Source organism: Lolium perenne, chromosome 3, assembly GCF_019359855.2.
Source record: "Lolium perenne isolate Kyuss_39 chromosome 3, Kyuss_2.0, whole genome shotgun sequence".
Taxonomy (NCBI): Eukaryota; Viridiplantae; Streptophyta; class Magnoliopsida; order Poales; family Poaceae; genus Lolium; species Lolium perenne.
In genome coordinates, this window is record NC_067246.2 from 168,199,601 (window position 1) to 168,214,577 (window position 14,977).

Sequence of the window (14,977 nt, forward strand, 5' to 3'; positions counted from 1 at the left end):
TCTCACATGTTGCACATGGTCCTCGAGGTTTTTGCTATAAATAAGAATATCATCGAAGTAGACAACCACGCTCTTGCCAATGAGAGGATGCAAGATGTGATTCATGAGGCGCATGAAAGTTGATGGAGCATTAGAAAGGCCGAAAGGCATAACGAGCCATTCATAGAGACCGAGTTTGGTCTTGAATGCCGTTTTCCATTCATCACCAATAGCCATGCGGATTTGATGGTAACCACTACGCAAATCGACTTTAGAGAAAATCGTGGCACCACTAAGTTCATCAAGCATGTCATCTAAACGCGGAATGGGATGGCGGTAACGGACGGTAATGGCATTGATGGGGCGACAATCCATACACATCCGTTGCGTCTCATCCGGTTTAGGCACAAGAATCACGGGAACCGCACAAGGGCTAAGGCTTTCGCGTACGTACCCTTTGGCGAGGAGATCTTGAATTTGGCGGTTGATCTCCTTAGTCTCTTCGGGGTTGGTGCGGTAGGCGGCACGGTTTGGAAGCGGAGCGCCGGGTATGAGGTCGATGCGGTGTTCTATGCCTCGGAGTGGTGGTAGTCCATGAGGGAGCTCGTCGGGGAAGACATCTTGAAATTCCTGCAAAAGAGACAACCAAGACGGAGGAATGTTGGTTAAGTCGTTAGTCGCCGACGAGGGTCCCTTGCATATGAGCACATAGTGCAATATGGTGGATGGGTTCTCTTGGAGCTCTCTCCACTCACTCTTGGTGGCTAGAAGGACACTCTTGGACTCACTCATGTATGGCTTGTGGCGCTCACTATCTTTGTGGTGGGTCGCTCCCTCTCCTCTCATCTCACTATGGTGGGTGCGGAGTTGTGCCCTCGCTAAAGCCTTCGCATTATCCGCGATGATTTGGCTAGGAGTCATCGGGCGCAACTCGAACTTCTTGTCGTTGACCTTGAAGGTGTATGTGTTGGAGAGTCCATCATGTATAGCCTTCTTGTCATATTGCCAAGGGCGGCCAAGCAACATGTGGCACACCGTCATGGGTACCACGTCACACTCGATGGTGTCCTCATAAGGGCCGATCTTGAAGTTGACGGTGACGGTATGTTGTATCTTGACGTTGCCCTTGTCACTCAACCATTGGATATGGTAAGGGTGAGGATGCTTGCGGAGAGTGAGGTTGAGCTTCTAACACAACTCGGTGCTCGCAAGGTTATGGCAACTTCCACCATCTATGATGACCTTGATCGACTTGCCACCAATTCCGGCACGGGTTTGGAAGATGTTGCACCGTTGTTCTTCCGTAGCATGAGGTTGTGTGGTTAGCACCCTTGTGACCACAAGTGAGGGACTTGGGTCATGCTCACATAAGAAAGGATCTTCTCCACTATCTTGCTCATAAGCTTCTTCACTTTCCACGCCGGCTTGCACAAGGGCTTCATATTCATCCTCATCAAGAGTCTCAATGTCACCATTCTCCATAGTGATCATGACCTTGGTGTTCTTGCACTCAAACGATTTGTGACCTTGGGTGCCACACTTGAAACAAGTGACACTAGAGGGTCCCGTGGATGCCTTAGAGGAGGCGGTGGAGGAGACCGTTTGCTTCATGCGACTTTGGATAGTCGGTTTCTTGGAAGGTGTAGAAGAGGCGTCGGCCTTGGCACTTGTAGCATAAGGAGTTGATGTAGTAGGAGGAGTCGATGTAGCGAGCTTGGAGGAGAAATAAGTCTTGGCCTTGGAGTACTTGATGTCCTCAATCACTTGGCGCTCGGCCTTCGATGCTTGGTGGACCAACTCAACCATGTTGGAGTAGGGTTGGAACTCGACGATCCTCTTGATGGGGTAAGTAAGGCCATTGAAGAAGCGAGCAATGGTTTGTTCCTCGGACTCTTGGATGTTGGCTCGCATCATAGTGAGCTCCATCTCCTTGTAGAACTCCTCAACGGTCTTGGTGCCTTGCTTCAACTTTTGGAGCTTGTTGAAGAGGTCGGTCATGTAGTGCGCGGGAACAAAGCGAGCATGCATCTCTTTCTTCATGTCTTCCCAAGTGTCAATAGGAGGTTCACCCTTTTCTTCTCGAAGAGTGAGGACTTGCTCCCACCAAGTGTTGGCGTAGTCTTCAAACTCGAGTGATGCCATAGCCACTTTCTTGGCACCGGAGTAGTTGTGGATGCGGAAAATCTTGTCCACCTTGAGTGCCCATGAGAGGTAGGCTTCGGCGTCGTCTTCACCTTTGAACTTGGGCATGTTGAACTTGAGTTTGCCATACATGTTCTCTTCATCCTCCAAGTTTCTTCTACGAGGAGGGGCAACTTCATCTCTTGCGGCTTGAGGTGGAATAGGAGGTCTTCTACGGCCAACCATAGCATTGGGTTGGCGTTGAAGATGAACGCTTGCTTCACTTGGTTCACGGTGAGGATGTGGTTGAAGATCTTGTCGCGGTTGAGGACGATGCTCAATGTTGGGTCTCTCATCTTGATCATGGTGTAGTTCTCCTCGTCCACGTTGGTCATGGCGAGGGTGGCGACGGAGATCTCGCCAAGGTGGATCTTGAGGATCTTGGTCTTGGGGATGGCCATCACGCCCATGGTAGGCATGGCGATCCGCTTGGTGACGATCTTGGTGAAGGACTTGGTCTTGTGGAGGACGCTCATGTGGACGAGCATGGCGATGTATTTCTCCACGCCTAGAGTTGGAGCGGGAGTCTTCATGACGAGCTTGTGGGCGATGAGGTCGATGATGGTCTTCATGCCTTGAAGAGGAGCTTGAGGACGAAAGGCCACCATGAGAATAGTAATCTTGTGGCGAGCTTGATGAAGAGGAAGTAGAGCGGTGTCGACGATGATGACCCAAGTTGGTGATGGTGCGCTCGAGGCTATCCATGCGCCGCTCCATGTTGGCATCATTAGCCGCCATTTGGCCATTCAAGTTGTCCGTAGCTTCACGAAGAAGAGCCAAGTCTTGGTTCACGGCGGAGAAGTTGTGAGCCACCTCATCGTATTGCTCATCGATGCGGGTCTCGAAGAGTGTGAGTTGCTCCTTGAACTCTTGTCGTTGCGTCCATAGGTTGTGTTGAGTAGCCAACCTCTCGGTGTTGCGGAGGATCTCTTCATCCCTATTGGTATCTCCGTTCCTATCCATGATGCAAAGACAAGAACTATGTTGTGTATGTTAGTGGAAGGAGACTACCTCGCACTCTTACCAAGGTAAGATAGTATTGAGGCAATCCACCAAACCGAAAGCAAGATCAAGTGTATCAGGAACACACGCAAAACCACACGCAAAAGCTAGCAAATATGGTGTTAGGCGAGTGTTGTGGAAAGCCAAAAGACAAATTCAAGATCGAGTATGTTGTTAAAAGTGGGTGAGGTCCAAAAATCCAAATGTCAATGTGAAGATCACTATAAACACGGAAAAAGTTGTGGAACACACACACGAGATAAACGGGGTTAGTGCAACCAAAAGTGAGCGGAAAGTGTATGTATAAGTGCTCGGTGTCACACTAACACAAGGAGAGCCAAAGCTTTGGTTGCAAAGGAAGAGACAACAAGATTCACACGCGGCCTCTCTTCTCCTATCTCTCTTTGCTTAAAAGCTTTTTCTCTTTTGTATATGGCGGCACTTGGACACTTTGTATGTATGGGCGTATGGATGTATGGATGTATGGATGTATGGTGCTACTCGCACTCTTTTTGTGTTTTTGGGGCTTTTTGACGCACTATGTTAGCGTTAGCCTCGCTTTTGCTATCTTGCCACACGAGTGTTTGCTTGGGTGCCTTACTCAACGCGACACACACACCTCACAATGCGGGGCCACGTGCAATGTCTCGCAACACTAGACAAGCAATGCTCGATGGGATAGATCGCAAAAGGAAGAGGGGTTACAAGGTGAAAGCTGCAAGTTATACCTGCGATGATGGTGGTGGTGGTGGTGGTGGTGGAGATCGCCGGAAGACGAGGTCGAAGGAGGGGGCATTGCTGTGCCCGGTCTGGGGCCCGGTTGGACCGGCTCCTGGACCGGCCTGGCCGGTTGCACGCCCGGTTGACCGGATTCTGGGCCGGCTCGGCCGGTCTGCAGCCCGGTTGACCGGAGCTCAACCGGATCGCGCGATTTCTCTCTCCTGTTCTTCCCCAAACCAAATCCAAATCGACCAAAACGAAGGGAAACGATGGAATTGGAGGCTAAAAGTTGGGGAAATAGTAGATCAAGCACAACAACACCAGATCCACGGACCAAAACCACTCAAAACGCAACCAAATCACAGATCGGTCAAAAGGCAATTTAGGGCTATTTTTGGGGATTTTTTGGAAAATTTTCTAGGAACGAAATCGGGTGGGTGGGAGGTCATATCCGCGGTAACCAAGAGCTGCTGATACCATATGATGAGGTCTAAGATCCCGTGTGTGGCCCGATCTCGCGGATTGACTTCGAAACCAAGAGGGGAGATGGGAAAACGCGAGGAACACGAAGAACACGACGAACATGAGGAACTCCGAGACTCACGCACGCACACCAACCCGATACACCCGATACTTACCCCCGTGGCTCGATGGACCACGCCAATAGAATCACCCGGAAGAGGCACGCGGCAGAATTCTCGGTGAGAGATTGGTGTTGGAGAAAAGAGATTGGTGAGGGAGAGAGAGTAGCTTGTACTAGAATCTCACTCAACAATATCCAAATCAACAACAAGGATGGCCTTGATTACAGAGGGATGATACCCAAGGGAGACTAAGCTCAAAGGTAGGTTTGAGTTCAAAACAAGTCTAAAGAGGTCTAGGGGCGTCCTGGGGCTTATATAGTCTTACAAGGCGTCATGGGCCGAAAAGGTACAAGTGAAACGGTTCGGGCCGAAATAGATGACTTAAGTCGTGCAGGCCGGTCAGGGGGCCGGTCAGACCGGCCCTGTGACCGGGCAGGCCGGTTTCAGACCGGGCCTGGGACCGGGCGGTGACCGGACGAGGCTCCGAGTCCCCTGGATGGCGCCCGGATGTCACGAGCGCAAATCCCGGTTTCGGACCGGGTGGCCCGGTCAGGAGGCCGGTCAGACCGGGCTGTGGACCGGGTGACCCGGTCAGGAGGCCGGTCAGACCGGGTTCTGGACCGGCAGGCCATCTTCTCTTCCTTGCGCTCTTCGGGCGACTTCCGGTCCAGCTCCAGGTCCATCTTCGCGTCCAGCTGCTCCTCTCCTCCTCTTGACCATGGTGTGTCCTCCTCTTCGTGCTCTTGATGCTCCTTGTACCTAATGACACATAACACGTCGGCATGAGGTAGCAATCCATCCAAAGGGGTACCAAGATCAAGGGTGGTAAGGAGCGAGTTCACCTCATCATGGAGAGCCTTGACTCGGGCTCGTGTCATCGGTCCACTTGGGGGACTTGTTGGTCTTGGTGTGGAGGTGACCGAAGGCCACCCCGCATCATCAGCCATGGTAACTTTTCTTGTAGTGGTTTGTGTGATGATGCTTAACATCTAAAACCCTAACTTGATCCTTTGAAGATCACAAAGCAACTCAAAAAGAAAGAAAATAAAGAAAATGGAAAATTCACAAATCCCTCACATATGGTTTATGCCATTTTTGAAAATCTTCAACCTAGACCATTTTGGCTTGCACCATTAGTTGGATAATGTTACTAAACACTTATAAACACTTTTGGAATCAAAGAAACTCAAATCAAATCAAATTTGAAATCAAATTGTGCTCGCATGCACTAATGGTCGAATCTGCCATTTTTAACCTGATGCCTACTTTGAGCCTCTGTATTAAGAGATTTTCAAACCAAACAATACCAACCCTTTGCACCTCATCCAAGACCACATCAAGGTGAACAACTTTGGTAAAGCACACCCCTGCAAATTTTGCTAGATTCAAAACTATGCTCAAGCAAAGTTTGAACATTTTAACAGAGTCTAGTTAGTGTCAAATTTGAAACTTCACAAATCAATTTAATTTTGAACACCACCACCACTATTGTGTGTCTATGATCACAGGAAACAACTCCATCAAGTTTCATTCAAAATGTTCAAATTTCAATTCATGCGGCCATTATAGCAAACACTTGGTGAGCAAGATCAAATCAAATCCAAAATCACTATTCCAAATAGTGATTGGCCCAATTTCTGAAACCAACTTGTTCAAACATTGTCCCCTGGTTCCCTCCAACATTTTGCCCTATATTGCCAACCCTAGAGCTAGGCTAACCTAGCCATGCCAATGGCATGCCGGCCATGCTCACAATGCTCTTACTCCCTCTCACTTCTCTCCCCTCCAAACCTGGCCACCATGTCCCACAACACCCCCTTGGTCCCCTGAACGTGCTGGTACCCGCCATTGCCGGAGAGGAGCCACACATCGACCAGACAAGGACGCGCCCACGATGCCCAGGGTTGCCAAAGTGTGCACGGCCACGTCGACGCGTGCACACCGGAGCGCGCCAGCGCGCCGTGTCGCGCAGCTGCTCCAGGCCTCGCCTGGACCCCTCTTCTGCCCTGCGACGCACCACTGTACCAGGAACATCGCGGACACCTCCTTGTCGCCGACCCACGCCCGCCATCGCCGGAGACGAAAACGAATCCCGGCGCGGCCGCGCAGATGCTCGCACGCTCCCGACAAAGTTTGGCACCGCCCAGCCTCGCCGTTGCCGCCAAGGAGGACCGCCTGGACACGCTGAACAGCGCCGCGCCCTCGCCTAGCTCGCTAGCTCGCCGTGACTCCCGCGCCATGGTCAACTTAGGCACAGCCCATGGCCTCGCTCCGCCATTATAAAAGGAGAGCTCCCCTCGCTTCATTCTCCACACCACCTCACTCCCCTCATCTCCCTCAACCTCCTCGACCACCTCCCCTTCTCGATTAGCCACCAGCATCGCCCAATTTCACCGTCGGAGCCCGCCAGTACCCGCAGGTCATCGCCGTCGATTGGAGCCACCTCGAGCGGAGCCACGTGTACCTGGAGCCTCGTCGTCCACGCCAACGTCGCTGCGCACATCGCCGTCGACAGCCGGAGCTCCGGTGCGCTCGCCAACCCTCGACCCTCGCCGCCAGTAAGCTCCTCTCTCGCCGGAGACGACGACGTCTCTGCGCAGCTCGATCCCGTTCTAATCCAACGGTCCACGCCTTGTGTACCGTTTCGCTCGTGTAAGACTCGCTGACAGGTAGAGCCCACCTGTCAGGCAGCCCACGCGTGCTAGACGCGTGGTGGGCTGGCCTACTCGCGTTTAAACTGTTTCGGCCCATTTCTTTTCCTGCGATGGCCCACGAATTCAAATTCGTTTGAATGGATTTAAATCAAATTGCTTACTGGTTCCATTTTCAAAATTTAATAGAATCAATTTGGCTAAACCAAATTTTATGAATTTCATATGGTTGGAAAGCTAGAGAAAAGATCTATCCAACCCCACTAGTCTCATCATGAGATTATTTGTAGAATTAATGTGACAAATATAACAAGGCATGGCCTTTTCAAACTTCAAACATTATTTAAAAATCAACCAAAAATGCTTTTAAGTTGATTCCAACTCTCATAAATCTCATTTCACATACTCTACATGTTTCTGTAAAAATATCACATGGTTACTTTGTGTGATCATGGTTTAGATTGAATAATGGCTTTATGGCTATTTCTAGTACTTTGATATTGTCCAAAACTATTATTTAAATTTATGAGAGGTTTGCCCTCATTTAATTCTTGTCTCAAGTAACTCGACATGAATTAGTGACCATGGTCTACCTCATCTCATGTTGAGTTACTTGATGATGTTAAATCATGATAAAAGTAGTGATAAATTGCATGAGGTACTTTACCTCATTTAAATCATTTTCCCCCAAATGATAATGAGGAATGGTTGACCTTGGTCAACATGGATTCATGCATGATTTGATGGAGGAAATTAAATCTTAACAAGATTCAATGAGAGGAAATTATTTCCTCAAAGAACTAAAGAGAAGCACTACTTAATAATTGTAATGAGAGGAAGTTATTTTCTTAAAGTAAGAAAACAAATTCAACCCACATGTTATGTATGTGATGATGCTAGAATAGTTTGTGTGAACCCCTTTGTGTGTTTAGTCTAGCTCTTAAGCTTGTTTGGAGATTGTTACCTCGTATCCGTTTTTAGACGCTACTACCGAGGAGTACCAGGAGGAGGTCTACTTCCAGGAAGAAAAGGACCACTTTGATCAATACGCCAACCAAGGCAAACTAATATTCTTGCAAGTGCAAAGCTCTACTAGAGCAAGGCAACATTACTTTTACTTTATGTTCAAGGATCCAAACCCAAGTTTTTACCTTGCAAGCTTTTACTTTGTTTATCAAAGCTTCCTTTTATAGTTAACTTTGGTCTAAGTATAGAGTAGAGCAAGAGTATCAAACTTAGGCTAAAAGCTTTATAAGTTAAGTAGCACCCCTCATGACTAGTTGCTAGTGCTAACAAATAAAATTGACTACTCTAGATGGGAACTTGTGAAGTGAAATGATTTTGAAAACCTTGGAATGATGAGTCATTCTATTGAAAGATTTTGAAGGTGAATATGACTTATGAATGAATTGGTGATTTTGATAAAACTGATGGTTGGTTTGAAAGTGATACCTTTCCAATTTTTGAGTACCCCCACAATACCTGATTATGGGTAGGGCTTAACTGGAAGTTTATGCATCTTAGTATGGGTTCCCTCTGAACAAGCATCATAGGGGTTATGCCGAGGCTGCCTCCGTTAAAAGTGATATGATGTGAAATGAGGTGAATGTACGGACCAAGCACTGTGCAGTTCCCAGGCTGACGGTTGGTCTTCACTGGGAGGCCAAGCTCATGGGGAGAGGTACCTATACTAGGGTATGTAAGTGAAAGGTTATGGTTGATGATCCGCGTACTGAGTTACGATGACTCAGGGTTATCCCTGACGGATATAATCGAATGTTGTGGCACAAGTGTGCAACCTCTGCAGAGTGTAAACCTATTCGAATAGCCGTGTCCACGGTTACGGACGGTTGGAAAGGCCATACTGTTCCATTGTCAGATGTTTTGTTGAAAAGAAAGGATGAATTGAATGGTAACTTGACTTGAATCACAACTGAGTTGTGGGAATGACACTAATGTTCCCACTTGAGTTAGTTAGCATATGATGAGTCCTTTATGAAATGCTTGTGAACTAAAATTGGCTTTATGCAAATAAAACTAGAGCTTAGCACTCCCTTAGTCAAATTGATATTAATTACACTAGTATTAGTTTGTGAGTACTTTAAAGTACTCACGGCTGTGTCCCTGGCTATTCCAATGGCCAGACTATGTAGATGAATAACAGTACGAAGACGACGGCCAGCAGGACGTCTACGACAACTAGGAATCTTCTGAAGTCAAGCGTTGGCATGTGGATTAGATAGTCCACTTCTATTACGCTTCCGCTATGTATTGTGTTCGTTGATCATTAGATCAACTATTTGTGTAATATGGGATCATGTGATCTGAATTTGTAAGATGATTATGGTTTGTAATGAATGATGACTTATGATATCGACTGTTATGTCTCGCAACAACAATCTTCCTGGGATTGCGATGTATGGCATAATAGGCATCTGGACTTAAAAATCCGGGTGTTGACATGTGACCAGCCCCAAACCTATAGGATGGATAGGACAAACTCAATCGCTTCGATTGAGCTACCCCCCCACGTATTAGGTATCCCTAGATGCTTAGAGTGCCTTGTTTGGTGTGCTGATTGCTTGTAGTTCCCTAGTGTGCTGCCTTGAGTGTCTTTTATTTGTTTGTTGTTATGTGTTTCTAGTCTTTCGGCCTGAAAAATACTCTTAGTATGATAACCTAGCGTAGGAAGCCTCCCTAGAATGTTTTCACCCTCACCTACCTCGCCGATGTATTGCTAACTGCTAGTTAGTTGGATAGGTTAACGGAAGGCTCTAACTCTAACCCCGTTAGCAGTTGTTTTTTTTCAACCAACGGAAAAACTAACCCAGACCCCTCTATACGCTAACAACTTTCAAGATCTGCTGAAACATCTCTACTACGCCAAGAAAGCAGAAGCCCCTACCTTCAAGAGTGACTGCACCTCTGCGAGAAGACATACTAACTTGGTCTAACCCTAGAGTAATCATGCTAACCTCGAGAAGATCTTTTTGAAAACCACCCCCTAACACACCGTCTAACTAGATGAGAGAACATTAGCGTCAAAGCCAAGCTACATCACATGGTTCATCCGGTCCTCCTCAAGTGAAGCTCATGAAGATACCTCAAGACTGAAGATTAGGTGTAATTTACCCGCTCACTTCTCAGCCGGTATAAGTCAGCACCGACCCGTAAACTGAAGATTATCTTCGACACCTTTTGTTGCCGCTTCATATGGGTACCAACCACGTGTTTCATCAACTTACTAACTTACCATGCGTCCTATGGTTTTGTAAACACCATATTTACCTCTTGGAGCCATGGTCTACACGTCTCGCCTGAAGATTCTTCAACTAAATACGGAAGATCGATGACTCCTTCAGAAGCCTAGACAGAACCACAAGGGAGAAGCTTTGAGTTTTTCCGAAAGCCCGATGAAAAATCTTAAGGGTGGAAGACGACTTCGTCTTCCACTAAAAATTGGAGGTAACCCTAAAAATTCCAACCTTTCTAAAACACCGTTAGGATGCTCTAACTCTCCCAGTATTGTGAACCCCCTCTATAATCATTAAGAATCTACATATCTAACACCGTATAGGGTAGTCAACCTCTTCACAAAGCTGCCCTCGGCAAAAAAATCCGTTGTGTCTCTCGGAAGTTGAAGTTATGATCGTCTCAACAACTGCATGTCTATAGGAAGATGGAGTGTAACTTTAGTCGACTTATAAAACCTCCCTAGACCTACGCTTAGTAATCTCGGGACGAGATTATTTTAAGGGTGAAAGATCTGTCACACCCCAGCCTAGGACCAGCACAGTACCGTTGTTGAGCATACTTTCAATATTGCACTGCTGTTTTGACAATTGCTGTTTTCTACCATATTAGCCTTCCTACAACTCTACATATTGTCTCCACGTGCACTATGTCGACACCTGGTAATCTCTTTGGCAATCTTTGGAGACGCTGATCCTTGTTGGTTGTCGTATCACCTTCCTCCTGTTTGGTAAGACCTTGCAAGAGATTTGTATTTTGCTTGACTAATTGCGCGTGAACCACCATATTCCGTAGTTTGTAGGCACATACATTTGTGCTTTTTGTGTACTAACCATGTCAGGACCTACACCGGCCACTGTTGACCCGGCCAAGATGACGTCTGAGGAGTTACATGCTCACTTCACCCACCTTTTGGGCGGGCTTTCACGCGACGTCGATGCGCGCATTGGTGATGTTGATGGCAAACTCACCGACGCGCTGGACAAGCTGGATGGCCTCGAGACAACTTTCAACTCCAAGCTCGATGCCAAGTTCCAGGAGCTCTTGACTCGGTTGCCGCCACCTCGCGACAACGTGCGACGACGTGCCCGCCGCGTTCCTCATGCAGATGTGCCTGCGGGTACCGCTCCTGCTGTAGCAGCCGCACCTGACGCGCCTTCTCATGAAGGATATGAAAACTATGAAGGGGACGCTGACGTGGGCATTACCCTTCGAGTAACCGATATTGCCCTATCCTGTATTGACTAATTGGAGGCCCATGAAGACACTTGAAGGCAAGATGGGTCACCTGGGCGGCGCACCAGAAGAATCCTTGACGGGCAAGACAAGGAAGCAGCCGAACAAGGAAAGATTAGATTCAAAACTACTGTAAACCTAGTCGTACTCGGTTAGACCTCTTGACACCTGGCCTCCTATATAAAGGCCAGGAGAGGGGCTGCCGAGGGACACAATCAATCTTAGCAGCCTTAGCCACCAAAAATCTAGAGCTAGGTCGCCACATCGCTTAGCCACTCGACGAGATCTCAGCCGAACTATTCGGCACCCCATTGTAACCCATTATCTTCATAATCAAGAACAGACAGGCAGGACGTAAGGGTTTTACCTCATCGAGGGCCCCGAACCTGGGTAAATCGCTCTCCCCGCTTGTCTGTGAACCGATGTCTCGTGTCAGCTTGCAGGATTCCGTCAACCCCAAGCCCCAACCGGAGGGCATTGCCGAGGAGTACCCTCGACAATTGGCGCCGTCTGTGGGAAACCTGTCGGCACAAGATCGGACATCGGCGGAGCCCGTCATTTCATCAGCAGCTTCATCAACACCATCATCGCCTCATCTGGGAAGCCCGATTCGTTTTGGCTGCTATGAATTCACCCCGCACAGCGACTCGTCTCGCTCGACCTTCTCCGATCTGCAAGGCAACATGGAGATTACCTTCGGGAGCGTTGATACGTCTCCGACGTATCGATAATTTCTTATGTTCCATGCCACATTATTGATGTTATCTACATGTTTTATGCACACTTTATGTCATATTCGTGCATTTTCTGGAACTAACCTATTAACAAGATGCCGAAGTGCCAGTTGCTGTTTTCTGCTGTTTTTGGTTTCAGAAATCCTAGTAACGAAATATTCTCGGAATTGGACGAAATCAACGTCCATGGGCCTATTTTTCCACGAAGCTTCCAGAAGTCCGAAGACGAGACAAAGAGGGGCCACGAGGCATCCAGAGCATAGGGCGGCGCGGCCCCTGCCCTGGCCGCGCGGCCCTATGGTCTGGGCCCCTCGCGCCGCCTCTTGACCTACCCTTCCGCCTACTTAAAGCCTCCGTGACGAAACCCCCAGTACCGAGAGCCACGATACGGAAAACCTTCCAGAGACGCCGCCAACGCCGATCCCATCTCGGGGGATCCAGGAGATCGCCTCCGGCACCCTGCCGGAGAAGGGAATCATCTCCCGGAGGACTCTACGCCGCCATGGTCGCCTCCGGTGTGATGTGTGAGTAGTCTACCCCTGGACTATGGGTCCATAGCAGTAGCTAGATGGTTGTCTTCTCCCCATTGTGCTATCATTGTCGGATCTTGTGAGCTGCCTAACATGATCAAGATCATCTATCTGTAATTCTATATGTTGCGTTTGTTGGGATCCGATGAATAGAGAATACTTGTTATGTTGATTATCAAAGTTATATCTATGTGTTGTTTATGATCTTGCATGCTCTCCGTTACTAGTAGATGCTCTGGCCAAGTAGATGCTTGTAACTCCAAGAGGGAGTATTTATGCTCGATAGTGGGTTCATGCCTGCATTGACACTCGGGACAAAGGATGCAAAAGTTCTAAGGTTGTGTTGTGCTGTTGCCACTAGGGATAAAACATTGATGCTATGTCTAAGGATGTAGTTGTTGATTACATTACGCACCATACTTAATGCAATTGTCTGTTGCTTTGCAACTTAATACTGGAGGGGGTTCGGATGATAACCTGAAGGTGGACTTTTTAGGCATAGATGCAGTTGGATGGCGGTCTATGTACTTTGTCGTAATGCCCAATTAAATCTCACTATACTCATCATGATATGTATATGCATGGTCATGCTCTCTTTATTTGTCAATTGCCCAACTGTAATTTGTTCACCCAACATGCTGTTTGTCTTATGGGAGAGACACCTCCAGTGAACTGTGGACCCCGGTCCAATTCTCTTTACTGAAATACAATCTACTGCAATACTTGTTCTACTGTTTTCTGCAAACAATCATCTTCCACACAATACGGTTAATCCTTTGTTACAGCAAGCCGGTGAGATTGACAACCTCACTGTTTCGTTGGGACAAAGTACTTTGGTTGTGTTGTGCAGGTTCCACGTTGGCGCCGGAATCCCTGGTGTTGCGCCGCACTACATCCCGCCGCCATCAACCTTCGACGTGCTTCTTGACTCCTACTGGTTCGATAAACCTTGGTTTCTTACTGAGGGAAACTTGCTGCTGTACGCATCACACCTTCCACTTGGGGTTCCCAACGAGCGTGTGCTTTACGCGTCATCAAGCTAAATTTCTGGCGCCGTTGCCGGGGAGATCAAGACATGCTGCAAGGGGAGTCTCCACTTCTCAATCTCTTTACTTTGTTTTTGTCTTGCTTAGTTTTATTTACTACTTTGTTTGCTGCACTAAATCAAAATACAAAAAAATTAGTTGCTAGTTTTACTTTATTTGCTATCTTGTTTGCTATATCAAAAACACAAAAAAATTAGTTTACTTGCATTTACCTTACTTGATCCATCATGTTTCCTTTTAATTTTACCACAAAAGACATACCGGTAGGACGTGGGTCTATAGTTGGGAGAAATAATATAGAAGAATTTTTCAATCATGTTAGTACCATTGAAAATTTTGAAGATAGACACTTGGTAGACCTTGCGCCTACTTATGAAATTGCTGCTGCGCATTTAGTTCGCCTGTTGGTAACTAAATTTGTTAATCTTAATCCTATAATCCAACACATGTTTCTCACACTTGGTGATATGGAAGAAGGGGAAAAGAAAGATTTTGTTTTAGAAACCCTTCTTAGAGAATTTGGTGGTCTAGCGAGAGAGGCTAGAAAAGTCTTTGCTAAATTTAATATGCTTGGTTCTCATACTAATTTTGTTAGTCTCCTTGAAAATATGGACATGGAAAGAATAAGATACACCAATAATATTGATGATGGAGGGGAGATCAAAGCACCAATACCATGTAAACTCCTAGCTATGAATGATGCACTAGAAAATAACTATGCTTGGCTTGTTCCTGAAAATTTGTTTGATGAGAGTAGTGATGACCCACAAGTATAGGGGGTGTATCGTAGTATCTTTGATAAGTAAGAATGTCGATCCCAACGAGGAGCAGAAGGTGTTGACAAGCAGTTTCGATGAAGGATTCACTGTAAATGCTCACAGACAAGTATTCAGGGGGTTTTGATGTAACAGTTGAATAAAGTACGAGTATGTAAAGTGCGAGAGTAACAATTGCAGCGAGTGGCCCAATCCTTTTTAGCACAAAGGACAAGCCGATTTGTTTACTTATAATGACCAAACGTTCTCGAGGACACACGGGATTTTAGTCTAGTGCTTTCGCTAC